Here is a 13,319-nt window from a genome sequence, read left to right as displayed (position 1 = left end):
CAGTAGAGTAACAAATGGAAAGAGAATCAGGTGTAGAAGGGACCAGGCAATAATGGTGATAAACTGAAAACTGTCTCAGTAGAGACCAGGTAGAGTAACCATGACTTTACTTCAACTTGGAAGCTCTGCTGTTTTTATGGTTTTGATTTAGTGTCTTCTAAAAGCCTCATATATTCAGAGATGGGATTTTGGAGGGCAACTGGACCATGGGGGCACTGCATTCACCATGGAATAAGACACTGATGATCTCATAGCTGAGCACAATGTTCTCCTGCTCAGAAATGGATCCCTGGGGAGTGACCCGGAAGTGGATCACTGGGACTCTGACCTGGAAAGGTTTATCTGCCCCTAAACTCCTCCCTTTACTGTTATGTCCCTCCCACCGTACATGAGCCCCTTTCCTTGGGGAAGACACTTCCATTATGCTTTCCCTGCCTAAGTCAACTGATTGTGAATGTAATCCTTTAAAATCCTTCAGTCAAAACACATCTGCCCTCCTTTAATTTGTATTGGGTGTTATGTGTCAGCAAGAGGAAAAGTGACTAAGGCACTGTTCTAAGGGTGTGCCCACTTTTAAACTTCTGTATCTGAATTACCTTATCAATGTCCACAGGGACACATGCAGAATGCACATTTGTCTTATATGCACTTTTAAGGTATTGCAAGTTTCACCGGAATCTTTTTTAATCTTTGTTTAGTTGAGAAAAATGGCTTTAGGCTGAAAAGCATTTTCCACTTCCACTGAAACTGTAGCAGGGCTGACAATGTTGAGCCATTATTTTTACCTCTGAGATAAAGAATTTTATTGATGTAATTAAGATATTCATTCAGGACTTGTTAAGCAAATGTTAAAATGAAAATGGAACTGGGAAGCACAGCACCGGTAAATCAGTTCTGAATATTAGGCCTGATGATGCAAAAACTGCGCATAGGGTAATATGTATACATCTCTATGGCCTTAAAGTTGTAATTTCTGGTAACCTGGCTCTCATGCAATAAGTTTTAACAGACTTCTGTCTTTTTCTTTCCTCCTACCTACTCCACTAAGCATTGGTGCCTATGTGGGAACATCTGCAGCATAAAAATAATGATAAATGTTTTTGAAAACGATAAACATTTTCTTTTTTATGTATTTAGTACAGCGTCTACAGGGTCTCACTACACAGATTGGATTCATAGTGATTCTCCTGCTTTAAGCCTTGCAAGTACTGCAATTACAGGCACGCACCACCATACCCAGTCTCTTCAACATCTCAGCATGCCTGTGGGGTGGGGATGGCACAGCATGCCAGGGATCAAACCCCTGTCTCTGCCTGCCTAAGCAGGCACTTTAGTCCACTGAGCTATCTGGCTGGCCCTTGATAAACCTTTTCTTCATAAATAAAAACTGCATTGACTCTTGTTATTAGCAACAAAATGTATTCTTTCCTCATAGCAGAGAATAGATAATTTATAATTAGTTTATAAGCAAGAATGCATTTGATCTATCATGCACATTTATGAGGGTATTAGCTTTTTTAATTGGGTTATTTTGTGTTCCTAAACACATCTTTGGCATATTCAGGCTGATGTGTTCCTTGAACTTGTGAACTCAGCTGGCCCATCTGTCCAGCGTACTTAGTTAAGCTCCTTTGTAAACATTTCAGCTTTGGCATAGGGATAAAACAGAAATCCATTTGTAATCTCAGAGGTGTAATGCTCTATGGAAAAAACAACAGCAGAGTATTATGGTAAGGGAGGCACTTGGAATTCTGGTTACAGGAATACACATCCACAGAAACCATACAGTTTCAAACGTCAGTGGCCAAATGGTCATTCACACGTGATTCTGCTGTGATCATCACCATCAACTTGTTGCTGAATGAGTCGAGTGCCAAGAACGCTAGAGGATCACGATGTAGAATTACTCACCACGTCTGAGCCATGACCGCGTAGGGAGGAAAAGTGGGAGGGAAGTCTGACGTCATCAATGAGATAATCAGTGTGAGGCTGAAGGACTGAAGGGAAGCTTCAGAAATAATGTGGGTCTCACTTGGGAGGCACCATCTGTCCCAAGCAGTAGGAAGGACACATCAAATAGACAAATAATGTTAAGTACTACAGTTATAAAGGTACATTTGATCAAATTTTGCCAATTTTGAGCATTTCTTATTCCTTCACTGGAATCATTTACCATTTGTCTAGTTTTGTAAAACTTTCAAGATAACCAAAAAGAAATCATCTCAAACAATATCCATCCCATATCTATGTGCTTACATCTTCCATGTGCATGTTGCCATGATTACCATATTCAATACTTCCCAATCGTTGGCCCTGTTGATTTCTGCTAGTAACTCATTTTTTCTGCCTTCATGGCTTTCAGTTTTCTTTTAGCAATTAAAGCATTTTTTCTCTTAGATAACCCTCAATCAGGTTATGTTGAAATCGCTCATATTTGAGAACCATTCCTTATTCTTATGGTGCTTTTATTCTTTTTTATGTATTTAGTACAGAGTCTACAGGGTCTCACTATATATATTAGACTCATAGTGATTATACTCTCTTTATTTATTTATTTATTTATTTTAATTTTTAATTATTTATTTTTGTATTTTTATGGAAGGGTCTACAGGGTGTTCAGGGTTTCACTACTGGATTGTACTCATAGTGATCCACCTGTTTACAACCCCCCAAGAACTGGGATTACAGGCATGCACCACCAAGCCCAGTCTCAATCACTATCTCAGCACACCCCATGGGCGGGGACAGCACGGCAGGCCTGGGGATCAAACCTCTGGCCTCTGTGCCTGCTTGCAGGTGCTTTAATCCTCTGAGCTATTTGACTGGCCTGATTCTCCTCTTTTGAGCCTCCCAAGCACTGGGATTACACGCAATTGGCATCACACCCAGTCTAATTGCCATCTCAGTGTGCCTCAGGGGCAAGTCCAGTATGGCATACTGGGGATCAAACCTCAGATGCTGTGCTTTGCCTAAGCAGGTGCTTTATTCTGCTGAGCTATCTATTTGGCCCTGTATTTGCTCTTTTTTAAAATGTTATATCTGCTTCTAACATACATTGAAAGCTTTCATTCACCCAGCCCATAGAGTTGTACTATACTAGGGAAAGACCCAGTTATCTATAATCCATAGTATCTATGAGATAGTCTGCAGCTGTAAAGCATTAATTCATATGCCACTTGGTTGCACTGAAAATTTTCCTACTAATTTGGCATCCTATAAATTTTATGATAAACTAAGCCTCAAATATTGATTATTCCATTACTAAAAACAAATTGGTCATTTTTTCAGTGATGATTAGTAACATGCCTTATGTTATGATTTCTATCTAGGTTCCCCTCTAAAGCCTCATGTATTCATGCACGGGGGCTTTTCAGAGATGGCTGGAGCTAGTGCGTATGAACATGCTTTAAGGGTACGTGACAACTAAATTAGTCCATTAGTCTATTAGTTGGTATTTTCTGGTTGTGGATAACAGGGAGGCCGAAACCTGGGAGTGAGTGATACCAACCCATAGGCTTATACCTGAATGGAATAAAAAGAGAAGGGAAGCTGCTTCTTGCTGCTTGTTTCCTGTCCTGCCATGAACAATTTCTCCTCTTTCAGGCCTCTTTGCCTTAGGGCCAACTGATCATGGACTGAAACCTCTATAAACTGAGAGCTGGAATAAACCTTTTCTCCTTTAACATGTGGTATTGGGTATTGTGTCCCAGTGAAGAGATGATTAAGATGCCTTACTTTTTTATTTACTTGTTACAGGGTGTTACTACATACCTCAGACTTGTAGTGATCCTCCTGTTTCCAGGTTCCCAAGCACTGGGATTATAGGTGTGTGCCACTGTGCCCCATCTCAGTGGCCAGCTTAGTGAGCCTGGGGGCAAGATCAGCGGGGCATGTAGCACCAGGGATCGAACTCTGATCCCTTCACTTGCCTATGCAGGCACTTAGTCTGCTGATCTATCTCACTGACCCTAATCTTTACATTTTGAAAACATTTTATTTTACTGAAATTTTAGCAAATCTACAAGAAATCTTTATTTTTTAAGCCTCTCCCCATTTTTTTGTGAGCAATAGAAATCCTCTTCTACTGAAGTGGATCTGGAAAAGGGAGCTGATTCTTGCTTTTGTAACTGAAGATTTACTCTGCACTTCAGTCTCTTTCATCACAGTGCAGGATGTTCTTTCTGTTCTTTGAACTCATTTCATAATTTTTATTCACGGATACTGCAAATGACTTCATTCATGTGTCCTGGGCAGATAACTGGCTTTAGAGAGCTCCCAAGTTACATCATTTTTGTGGTTTGGCATTTTAGAGAAAGGACTGACTTAGTTCTTCCAGCATTTAGAGTCAACTCTCTGCAACTCTGTCCAATCTCTGAGCTCTTGTGTTGTGTGGGGAGAATGGAGGGCTTTGACTGGCCTGGATATGTCCCTCTGATTTAATGCAAAACAAACTATGTGAGCCACAGTAGGTACATGTAACAAGCATAAGTATTTTTCTCCAAGGCAAATTGGGGGACCTTTACCTGATAAATGACAGAATAATTCAGAAAATGATAGAAACAAGTACTCTTGTGTTTATATAATGAGCTATACCCTGAAATAACTTAAGGGGCATTTGTAATTTCAGTTTTTCCCTTATATGTATAAAGTGCTTATGAAATCAGTGGACATCATAATACATAATCAAAATATTCTCTATTATGAGTATTTGTGAATTATTGAGATGGAAGAAATCTGCCCTTATATCTTATTTGGTAACTAAAATTCTATTGTGAAATAGCCACATCCATCTATTACTTCTTCGCTCTGTAATAATAGAATTTAGTGGTTGTCACAGGGGTTATTTGGCTTAAAGTCAAAAAAAGAAGTTTTCCATCTGATTTTTTTGCAGGAAATATTTGCTCTCTGCTCTTCTATTACAAAGATTTTCTCTTCAGTTGAGTAATTGCTAACCTGTAAACAGTATTAGAAAGAGACATGAGTAGTCTTGCTGAATCAGAAGAAATTCGCATGGTGATGTGTTTCATGATTAAACTGTACTTGGTTTAACTCGTTAGATTGGGACTGTTGTACTGAGCCTGACATGTGTCCTCTTCCCCTTCCTCTATCAGAGAGTGCATGTGTTCTAAGACATTTTCAGAAGTAGCTTAGGAAGCTTAAGTAGGGAAGATACTAAAATTGTTTTCTGAATGTCATGTTTAGAGTGTGTTGGGATATTTCCACTGCATACCAAGCGATGTCTCCAATAAAGTTATCTTGAACTTGTGAATATGTGGATCACACACTTATAGGTGTGTCTGGCCCTGCAGGAGTAGTCAGTCCTCAGAATGTCTACAAATAAAATTTGACTTGACATCTATCAACACACTGTCTCCGTGGAATCAAGTTCTTGGAAATTACATACCAAAGATAACCATTCATGTGGGTTCTCTCGGGCTTAAAGATTTCTCTGAGAATATAGGACCACACAGAAAGCAAAGCTAATGCCTAACTGACTATCTTATCTCATGTCTTGGCTTTTCTTCTGCTGAGCATGGTGGAGTATGGAAGGGAGAGGGATAGAGATGAAGGATTGATAATGATGATACTTGACTCACAGAGTCCTGCCCCCTTCCATGGAATCTAGTCAGTTCTTCTAATCTATCTCATTTGGGCAGGCAAATGGCCATCAGATAATAGCTGTGAATTCTTTCTCATTGAAGCCAAATCTGAACTGGTGGTCTGGAAGGAGAGTCTGTATTGAGTTACAAACTAGTTCCAATAGAATCATTTGTAATAGTAATTAGGGCTGACAGAATGCCCAATCCTTAAGTAGAGTACAAATTCTAGATTTTTTCAAAATGAAAAATAGAAGCCCAGTTTCCTTGCTTGTAGCTCCCAGTTTTAGAGTGGGGAGAGTTTTGTTTCCAACAAAGTAAAGCCTTGTCTTAAGAAACACAGAGAAGATTCCACCTTCACATTTCGCTCTTTTTGGTGATGTAATATTTTATTGTTCAGAAGAGTACTTGGAGAAGAAAGACCTGGAGAGGTTGGTTGCTCCTGAGGCAAGTGTCCCTCTAGCTGCAGGCACGTCTTGCATCAGTGTACATGAGATGACATGGCTCATTGTGGCTAAAAGGCAGCAGCCACAGTTATCAGTCTGGGGCCAGCCAGAATCTGGGTTAAATCCTGTCATCGTTATCGCCAGTGAGGAAACAGAAAGACAATACTATCTGTGTGCTAAGACAGTTGGCACTACTTCTGTCGAAGGAAGACACAGTGTTTTATTTAGACAAGATGAAGTAATGGCAACTGTGTGCAATGTGAAGACTGTTCACTGTTATCGTACGGCTGGGAGATGTTCTGATATCTTGGCTTGGCTTGGTAGTGTCTCAGGAACTAATAACCATTGCAGGGCTCCTAGAATGACCTATCTGAAAGGAGTGTTAGTGTATTACTGTTTGAAAACTGACTGTAGTTCTCTTTTCTGGGGCTTGTGTTTCTCTACTTCTTGTAACTTTCAAATGGTTGACAGTAGCAACTGGATATACCTTGTGACAATGAGGACCAGATGAGGCCTGGTGGCATAAGCTGAAAACACATGTGCCTGAAAATTGATAGGAAGAGTGTAAGCCATTCCTGGTGGCTTGAATGGAGAACCACAGTTTTGTTTCTGAGCCAGTTTTAGCATTAAGTAATTTCTTCAAGAAACTGTAGCCCCACTATTTTCCTTTTCACCAGATAAGTTCAAAATGAACATCCCATCCGAGAGCCTTAAAGATTAAAAGTGCTATTATATAGCTCATTTAAATAAATCTCTTTAAGGTTGATATTTTTCTCAGGTGTAAAAAATCTGCTTGAATTAATAGTTTCTGTCACCTAAAGTTGATATTTTTTGACTATGTTTTATTAACTCTGTTTAAGAAAAAGTGCTAAAGGTTAATTGCCATGTCATGTTCCAGGCAGAAGTAGAAGAACCAATAATGAATGTTTATAAATTGCATGATTTTTTTTTGCCAATGAATATGCAAGTATTATATCATGTAAGTAGGAATGAAAATGTATGAATTTTCCTGACTGTATGAGTCAGTGTGTTATCCACGACCTTTCCAACCTCAAATTTTAGAAAACCTCATCTGTAGATCGAGTTTCGCTTTATCCAAGGCGGGATGGCAAAATATCCAGATCTGAAGAATGGAGAGAAGACTGACACATCTAAATTGCTGAGGAACAATAGAAAGTGAACAATGGCTTTCAGATGTCTTAGTTACTTTTCTCATTTCTGAGACAAAATACCTGACACCCGAAGTTAAAGGAGGAAAGGCTTACTTGGGTTACAGTTCACAGAAGTTTTACTTCAGAGTTGGCTGGTTCCAAGTTAGGATGGCATGGCAAAGGGGCTTCCCAGAGGAGAAACAGTCCAGGGAAATCAGGCAGACAAGAGAAAACTATGCATCTTGGCAGCTGCTTTTTGCTCTTTTATATACTGTCTAGGTTATTGGGATCAAGACAGTATCACACCAGTTGGTTGATTGCTTTAGCAATCACTTGGCCTTATGTCCATCTTCACACACTCTAGCTCTGCCCGTGACTGCATAAAGCTCCACCTGTGACTGCATGAGGCTTTGAGAGCACACCTAGATACAAGCTATACTAGCAAGCAACTTGGTGATATGGGCTCTGGTGCTGGGTACTGAAGACTGGCTGGCTCTCTTTAGTGCTGTGTAGTGTGTAGGGAGGGATCAGAGCTGGAAACTGGTCACTTACACAGGGAGCAAGGCAAGTCTGATCAGAGAATGAAGAGTGCCTAAAGCTATCAAGCTGCTTTGGTCCTGAAAACCTTGCCTCAGACAATTCCAGTCACTAGTTGCTAAATAAGCTGGTGTCTTCTGCTGCTAACCTTGTCAGGTGTATAAAAAAGTGCCCTTTAAAGGTCATTTAACAAAGGAAATTGTAATACCAAATCCTCAGGCTATTTGCCCATCAAAACTGTTGCCCAATACCATCACCTGGGCATATCTGGCTGAAATGATAGTGTTACAAAATCTGAGCTCCAGAGTGCCTGAAGTTGCACCTGGGTTTGGCCAAACACACATGAAAAGACTGTTATTTTGATCTCCTTTTCTTGATATTCTCTTTTTTTGTTCAGTTCCTTTCCTCCCATCAGGAGAGACAGGGCTTCTCTTGGCCTCAGCTTTCATCTCTTATCTTTATTTTAAATCCTCTCACAGTTTTTTTTTCCCCAGAAACATTGAGAGCTGCACAGGAGGCAGCAGCGATTGACACTTTAATTATCCTGTTCTCTCTGCTCAGAGAAGAGATCAGGAGAAGCTTAGTGAGTGCTCATGGTAGAACTTCCCTGCCTGCTTTCAAGCTTGATGCTGCCACTCACTGTGGTGGGTTCTAGTGTCATGGACATATTGTATCATCAAGACTCTCTGGCCTTTGACTTCCTCAACTACAATATGGGAATGATGACCATAAAGTTATATGAGGATTATGTTCCTAAATGAAATACTTAACAGTGGCCTTATTTATAGAACTTCAGTAAACAAGCCACACACAAAAACTGGAGCAGGTGACTTTCTTGATTGTAGCTGATCAAGAAAAAGAGAATGAGAGAACAATCTTTTCGTGTGTGTATGGTCGGATGCAGGTGTTATTTCAGGCACTTTGGAGCTCAGATTTTGTAAGACTATCATTTCAGCCAGATATACTAAGGCTATGGCAATGGGAAACAGTTTTGGTGGGAAAATAGTCTGAGGATTTCATATTATACTTTCTTTATGAAAAGGCTTTTAAGGAGGTGGGGAACTAGCTTGGTAGTCTAAGAGCCTGCCTGGAAAGCTCAAGGACCCGAGTTCGATCCCTGGTACCACATGGCATGCTGGGTCTGTGGCTTATTTTCTTCTTCTGTGCCAGCCCTGAAATTGGGCATGGTGGCACTGCCTGTAATCCCAGTACTAAGGGAGGCTGAGGCAGGAGGATCATTATGAGTCCAAACTGCATGGCAAGACCCTGTATCAAACAAAAAGAAAAATATTTCCAAAGGCTTTTAAGGTTCCAGAAGGGGATGTGGCATCTTCCATGAATATCTAGATGTTGACTGCTCTTCATTGTACACCTGATTGATGGGACTAATCATTGATAATACATTAGTAATGCGCGTGTATTGGATGAAGATATTCTGAATTCTGAACTCAGTTGCTTTTTTCTCTCTCTCACTTAATTTCACACCTAAATCTATCATTTGGGAATGGATGAAGACTGAAATCCTTCACACAGTCTAGTCACCTGTATGGTTTGGCCTCTGCAACGTCTAGTAAAGACACTCTCTTCTCACCCCTCACGTAATTCCCTCCATCTGTTCATTTTAAATCTTTACTAAGCATCTGTCAGGCAGTGCTCCAACAGTAAGTGGAGCAAGTCCAGTCCCTTGGGAGCTTATGTTCTAGTAGGAGAAACAGGTGAAAAAAAAGCATAATGTTATGGAGAAAAACAATTCTCCATAGAATAAGGGAACATAAGGAGGTATTGTTCTTAAAAGGATGAGACTTGGGCAGAGACGCAAAGGCAGTATGTGCGGGTGCTGGATTTGAAGCACTAAGCTGTCTGGGTGAGGGACATTTCCATGCTGATGAAACAAAAGAATAACAATCTCCAGATAAGGGCTGACTGCCTGTTGAGGAGAGGGTGAGGTCACTGGTCCCAGTGTCACCCCAATTTTATATCCAAGACTAAATTTCAAGTGAGAGGGGGCTGTCCAAACTCACATGGCTGGAACATGGCAGAGGTGAAGTCTGTGCCCACCCTGTGTCATGAGAGGGTCTTTGCTCCAACCTCGTGGTACACTGCTGTTCCCCCATGTTCATTTCTTTGACCTTCAAAGCTGTCCAATGAGCTGGAGGCAGAACAGGGTAGTCTTTCTTTTTCCCTCAGTTCTTCACCCCAATCAAGAAACAGATATAATTTCCTTACATGTTTCTTACTTTCTCTTTAAGTGACTTTTAAAAATATTTTTCATATTTTATGATGTTTGTTTCTTTTATGAGTTTCATTTTCACAGATTTAAACTGCTTGTAACATACTACATTGATGATTTTGTAATTCTAAACAAGATTCTTTTAGATCATTTTGTGGCTGAGATAGACGTTTAGGATTCAGGCATTGTTGTGGGTATTTCTCCCTTTGCTTTACAAGTGCACCCGTAATTTATTCACTAAAGCCCATGGTTTTTCTTTCCACTATCTCATTTGGTTGTCACAGTAGTTCATGTGATAATCAAGGACAGAATCTCCAATCTATTCTGTTTATAAATATGCAATATACTGATTTTCTGCTATGACATATGGAATGAGAGATAATCCATGTTTCCTTGTTTCTGCCTATCCCACAGTTATATAACCTAATCTAACCACAATTATTGTCACGTTAAAATGTCCTGAGATCATCCCAACTCACACATTGATATTCACATTTTCCAGAAAGTTATACCCTTCACTTTAGTTGTACGAGTTTTCACTTTTTTCATTTGCAGTATCATTGATGGAGAGTGCATATTTATCAGACTTCATACATCATTATGTAAATACAAATCTAATAGAAAAGGGAGGGGATAAAAGATATTTTAAAAGGAGTGGAATTCATTAAGAATATAGTCACTTCATTTTAAAGTTTTAAAATAGGCAAAATAGTTATAAAAATAATAACAGTGGTATATTTGACACGATTTGCTGTCAAGAGACTGAGGTTTCTTTTTATTGCACTATAAATGGCTTCCAATGAGTCTGTTAAATAGATTAGTAAATGTATCTATTGTTTCTTCTTCAGCTACCTTATGAGAGGCTGAAGTTATCAAATATTGTTTATATTGCCTAAATATGGGCATTGCTGTTATTGTTAATCGCTTAACAATATAGCAGCCCATGAGTGCAACACTTGAGTTAGAATAAACTTCTCTTGTCGACAATCTTGCTTATTTATTCCATACCATCTGGCCTAAGCATGTGTCTATATCTTCCACTAGCATGAAAAGCTCTGCTATTTCTTTATATCATAAAATATCACTCCTGAATCTCAGTGGATTTGTGTTTTATGAAATTCTTGCAAAAAGCTGCAATATGATTTATGTTTTTAAACTATTCTTTACACAAGGTTCTATTGAAAACCCAAAAGTCCCTGTTATAAGGAAGAAGGAAGGGACAGCAGATGCATACTTAGAACAATGGATTTGGATCATGTTTTAAGATTTGCATTTTTTAGAGATAATTCAGTGATAAATGGGTGTACAGGCTTTAGTAATATATATTGATCTCAAGTGAACACACTCTTAAAGTAATAGAGGAGATGATGGCTTATTTTCTTACTGAGTTTAGAAACACTCAAATGCAAGAGGGCAGAAATGATGTATTTTCTGTTTCACTGGTTTGACTAGATATAATTAGGTATTGATTCTGACCTCTCTACAAAGGACATAGTGGGAAAAGCTTAAGAAAATGTTGGGTGAGTCCCAAGCTTTCTTCAGTTGCCCCAAATGAGTCATTGAGTTACAAAAAAGATATGTAAACAGCAGTATCTTAAAGAAATTGTTCAGCGTTGAGGTGGGAATATCAATTAAAACAATATCAACTCACAAACTAGTCATCAATTTAATATTATGAGATTAAAGGATAATAAGTATCAAGATACAATTACTTGCTTTTAGATACACCCAGCAGTCATACTGAATACTATATTTCTAAATTGATACATTCACACTAACAGATAAGCATGATTTAGAGTTAATATATCTGTTATTTATATATTAGGCTCTTGAAATGTGTTTTCTTATAGAGTCTCAATATTGTCTCTATAGGTTTTGCACTTTAAAATTACTGTAGTCAGTTATTCCTGAAGCGTAGCAAAGAAGAAACTCTAGACTAAGTACTGCACATTCATTAAGTTTTTAGAGTGTTCATTCCAAATAAATGAAGATTTACTCTACCTGATATGACTTTAGACCATTATTCCTCTTTTTCTTAGAATATGTTGTTACTTTTCTTTATAGATAAATAGTGTTACCATCTTTTATTTCCTGTGTTGGGGATTAAAGAAGATCTTTATAGGCCTTATAATGCATAACTATAATAGCAGAAATAAAGAAACTTTTAAGGAAAATTAATATTCTCAACATTTCAGCGTCTGCTTATGTGATCTCTGAAGTTAGGCTTTCAACTTTCAGAATAAAGCGAATTTTCCCCTGCACTTTTCTCCATCTCATCTTCTTCAGAACCAAAGGAGGCTCAACTGTGCTCCAGAAGTAGTCTATCTTTTTGTACACATATTTCTGAATACTATTTTGCTTCATAAAGAAAATATAACATTGGGATGATTCCTCCTGTATATTAATCCAGCTTTTAAATTGCATCCTGTAGTTTTCACCAACAATTTGAACTCAAGTGCTGGGTTTCATATTCTCTGGAACTTAAGTGGGAAAAAATCCTTGAAGTCCTTGCTTACAGAGAGACTGTGAAGGGAAAGGAGCTGCTCTGTGTGTGTTTTCAGTTTCTTAGGGGAAAATAATGCTCCTCTGACAGCAGTTAAAAAATAAAAAACTTTTCAACGGCCAGTGAATGCAGTAAGCTACATTTAATAGTCAAAGTTGACCTCAGGCCTACCCACACTTACCTAGACTAGTCTTTTATTTTTAAATCAATTTACTGAGATACTTTATTGTTAAACCACTGTACATATTTATTGTATACTATACAGTGAGCTTGGAGAAAAGTATACTACTGTTAAAGCATCACCAAAATTTATGCCACAGTTGTATCATCTCCAAAAGTTCTACCTACTCTATTTATTTATTTATTTATTTATTTATTTATTTATTTATTGTACTGGGCAATCAAACTCAGGGCCTTTGCTTTCCAGGCAGGCGCTTATGCCATTGAGCTGTCTCCCCAGACCATGTTCTACCTACTCTAATTATTTATTATCAAGTTTTTTTTTTGTGTGTGTGTTAAGGACAGTTCATGTAAGATCTACCTTTTCAGCAAGATTTTAAAGTACTTAGTGATGTGTTGTTAGCTACAAGTTCTATAATGTATAGTAAATCTTTAGAACTTGTTTATTTTAGATATCTGAAATTCTGTGCCCTTTTACCAATAATTTCCATTTTATCTCCCCATATCCCAGTCACTAAGAATCACCATTCCATGTTCTATTTACTTCTATGATCTTCACTATGAAGTGTTCATCAGATAAGTCACGTTATAAAGTAATTATCCTTTGAAGTCATAATGTTCTTTATCTATCTTGACACTAGTGACAGGATTTTCTTCTTTTACTTTTTTTTTTTT

The sequence above is a fragment of the Octodon degus genome, unplaced genomic scaffold, assembly GCF_000260255.1.
Source record: "Octodon degus isolate 3935 unplaced genomic scaffold, OctDeg1.0 scaffold00089, whole genome shotgun sequence".
Taxonomy (NCBI): domain Eukaryota; kingdom Metazoa; phylum Chordata; class Mammalia; order Rodentia; family Octodontidae; genus Octodon; species Octodon degus.
Note: the sequence above shows the minus strand (reverse complement) of the source record.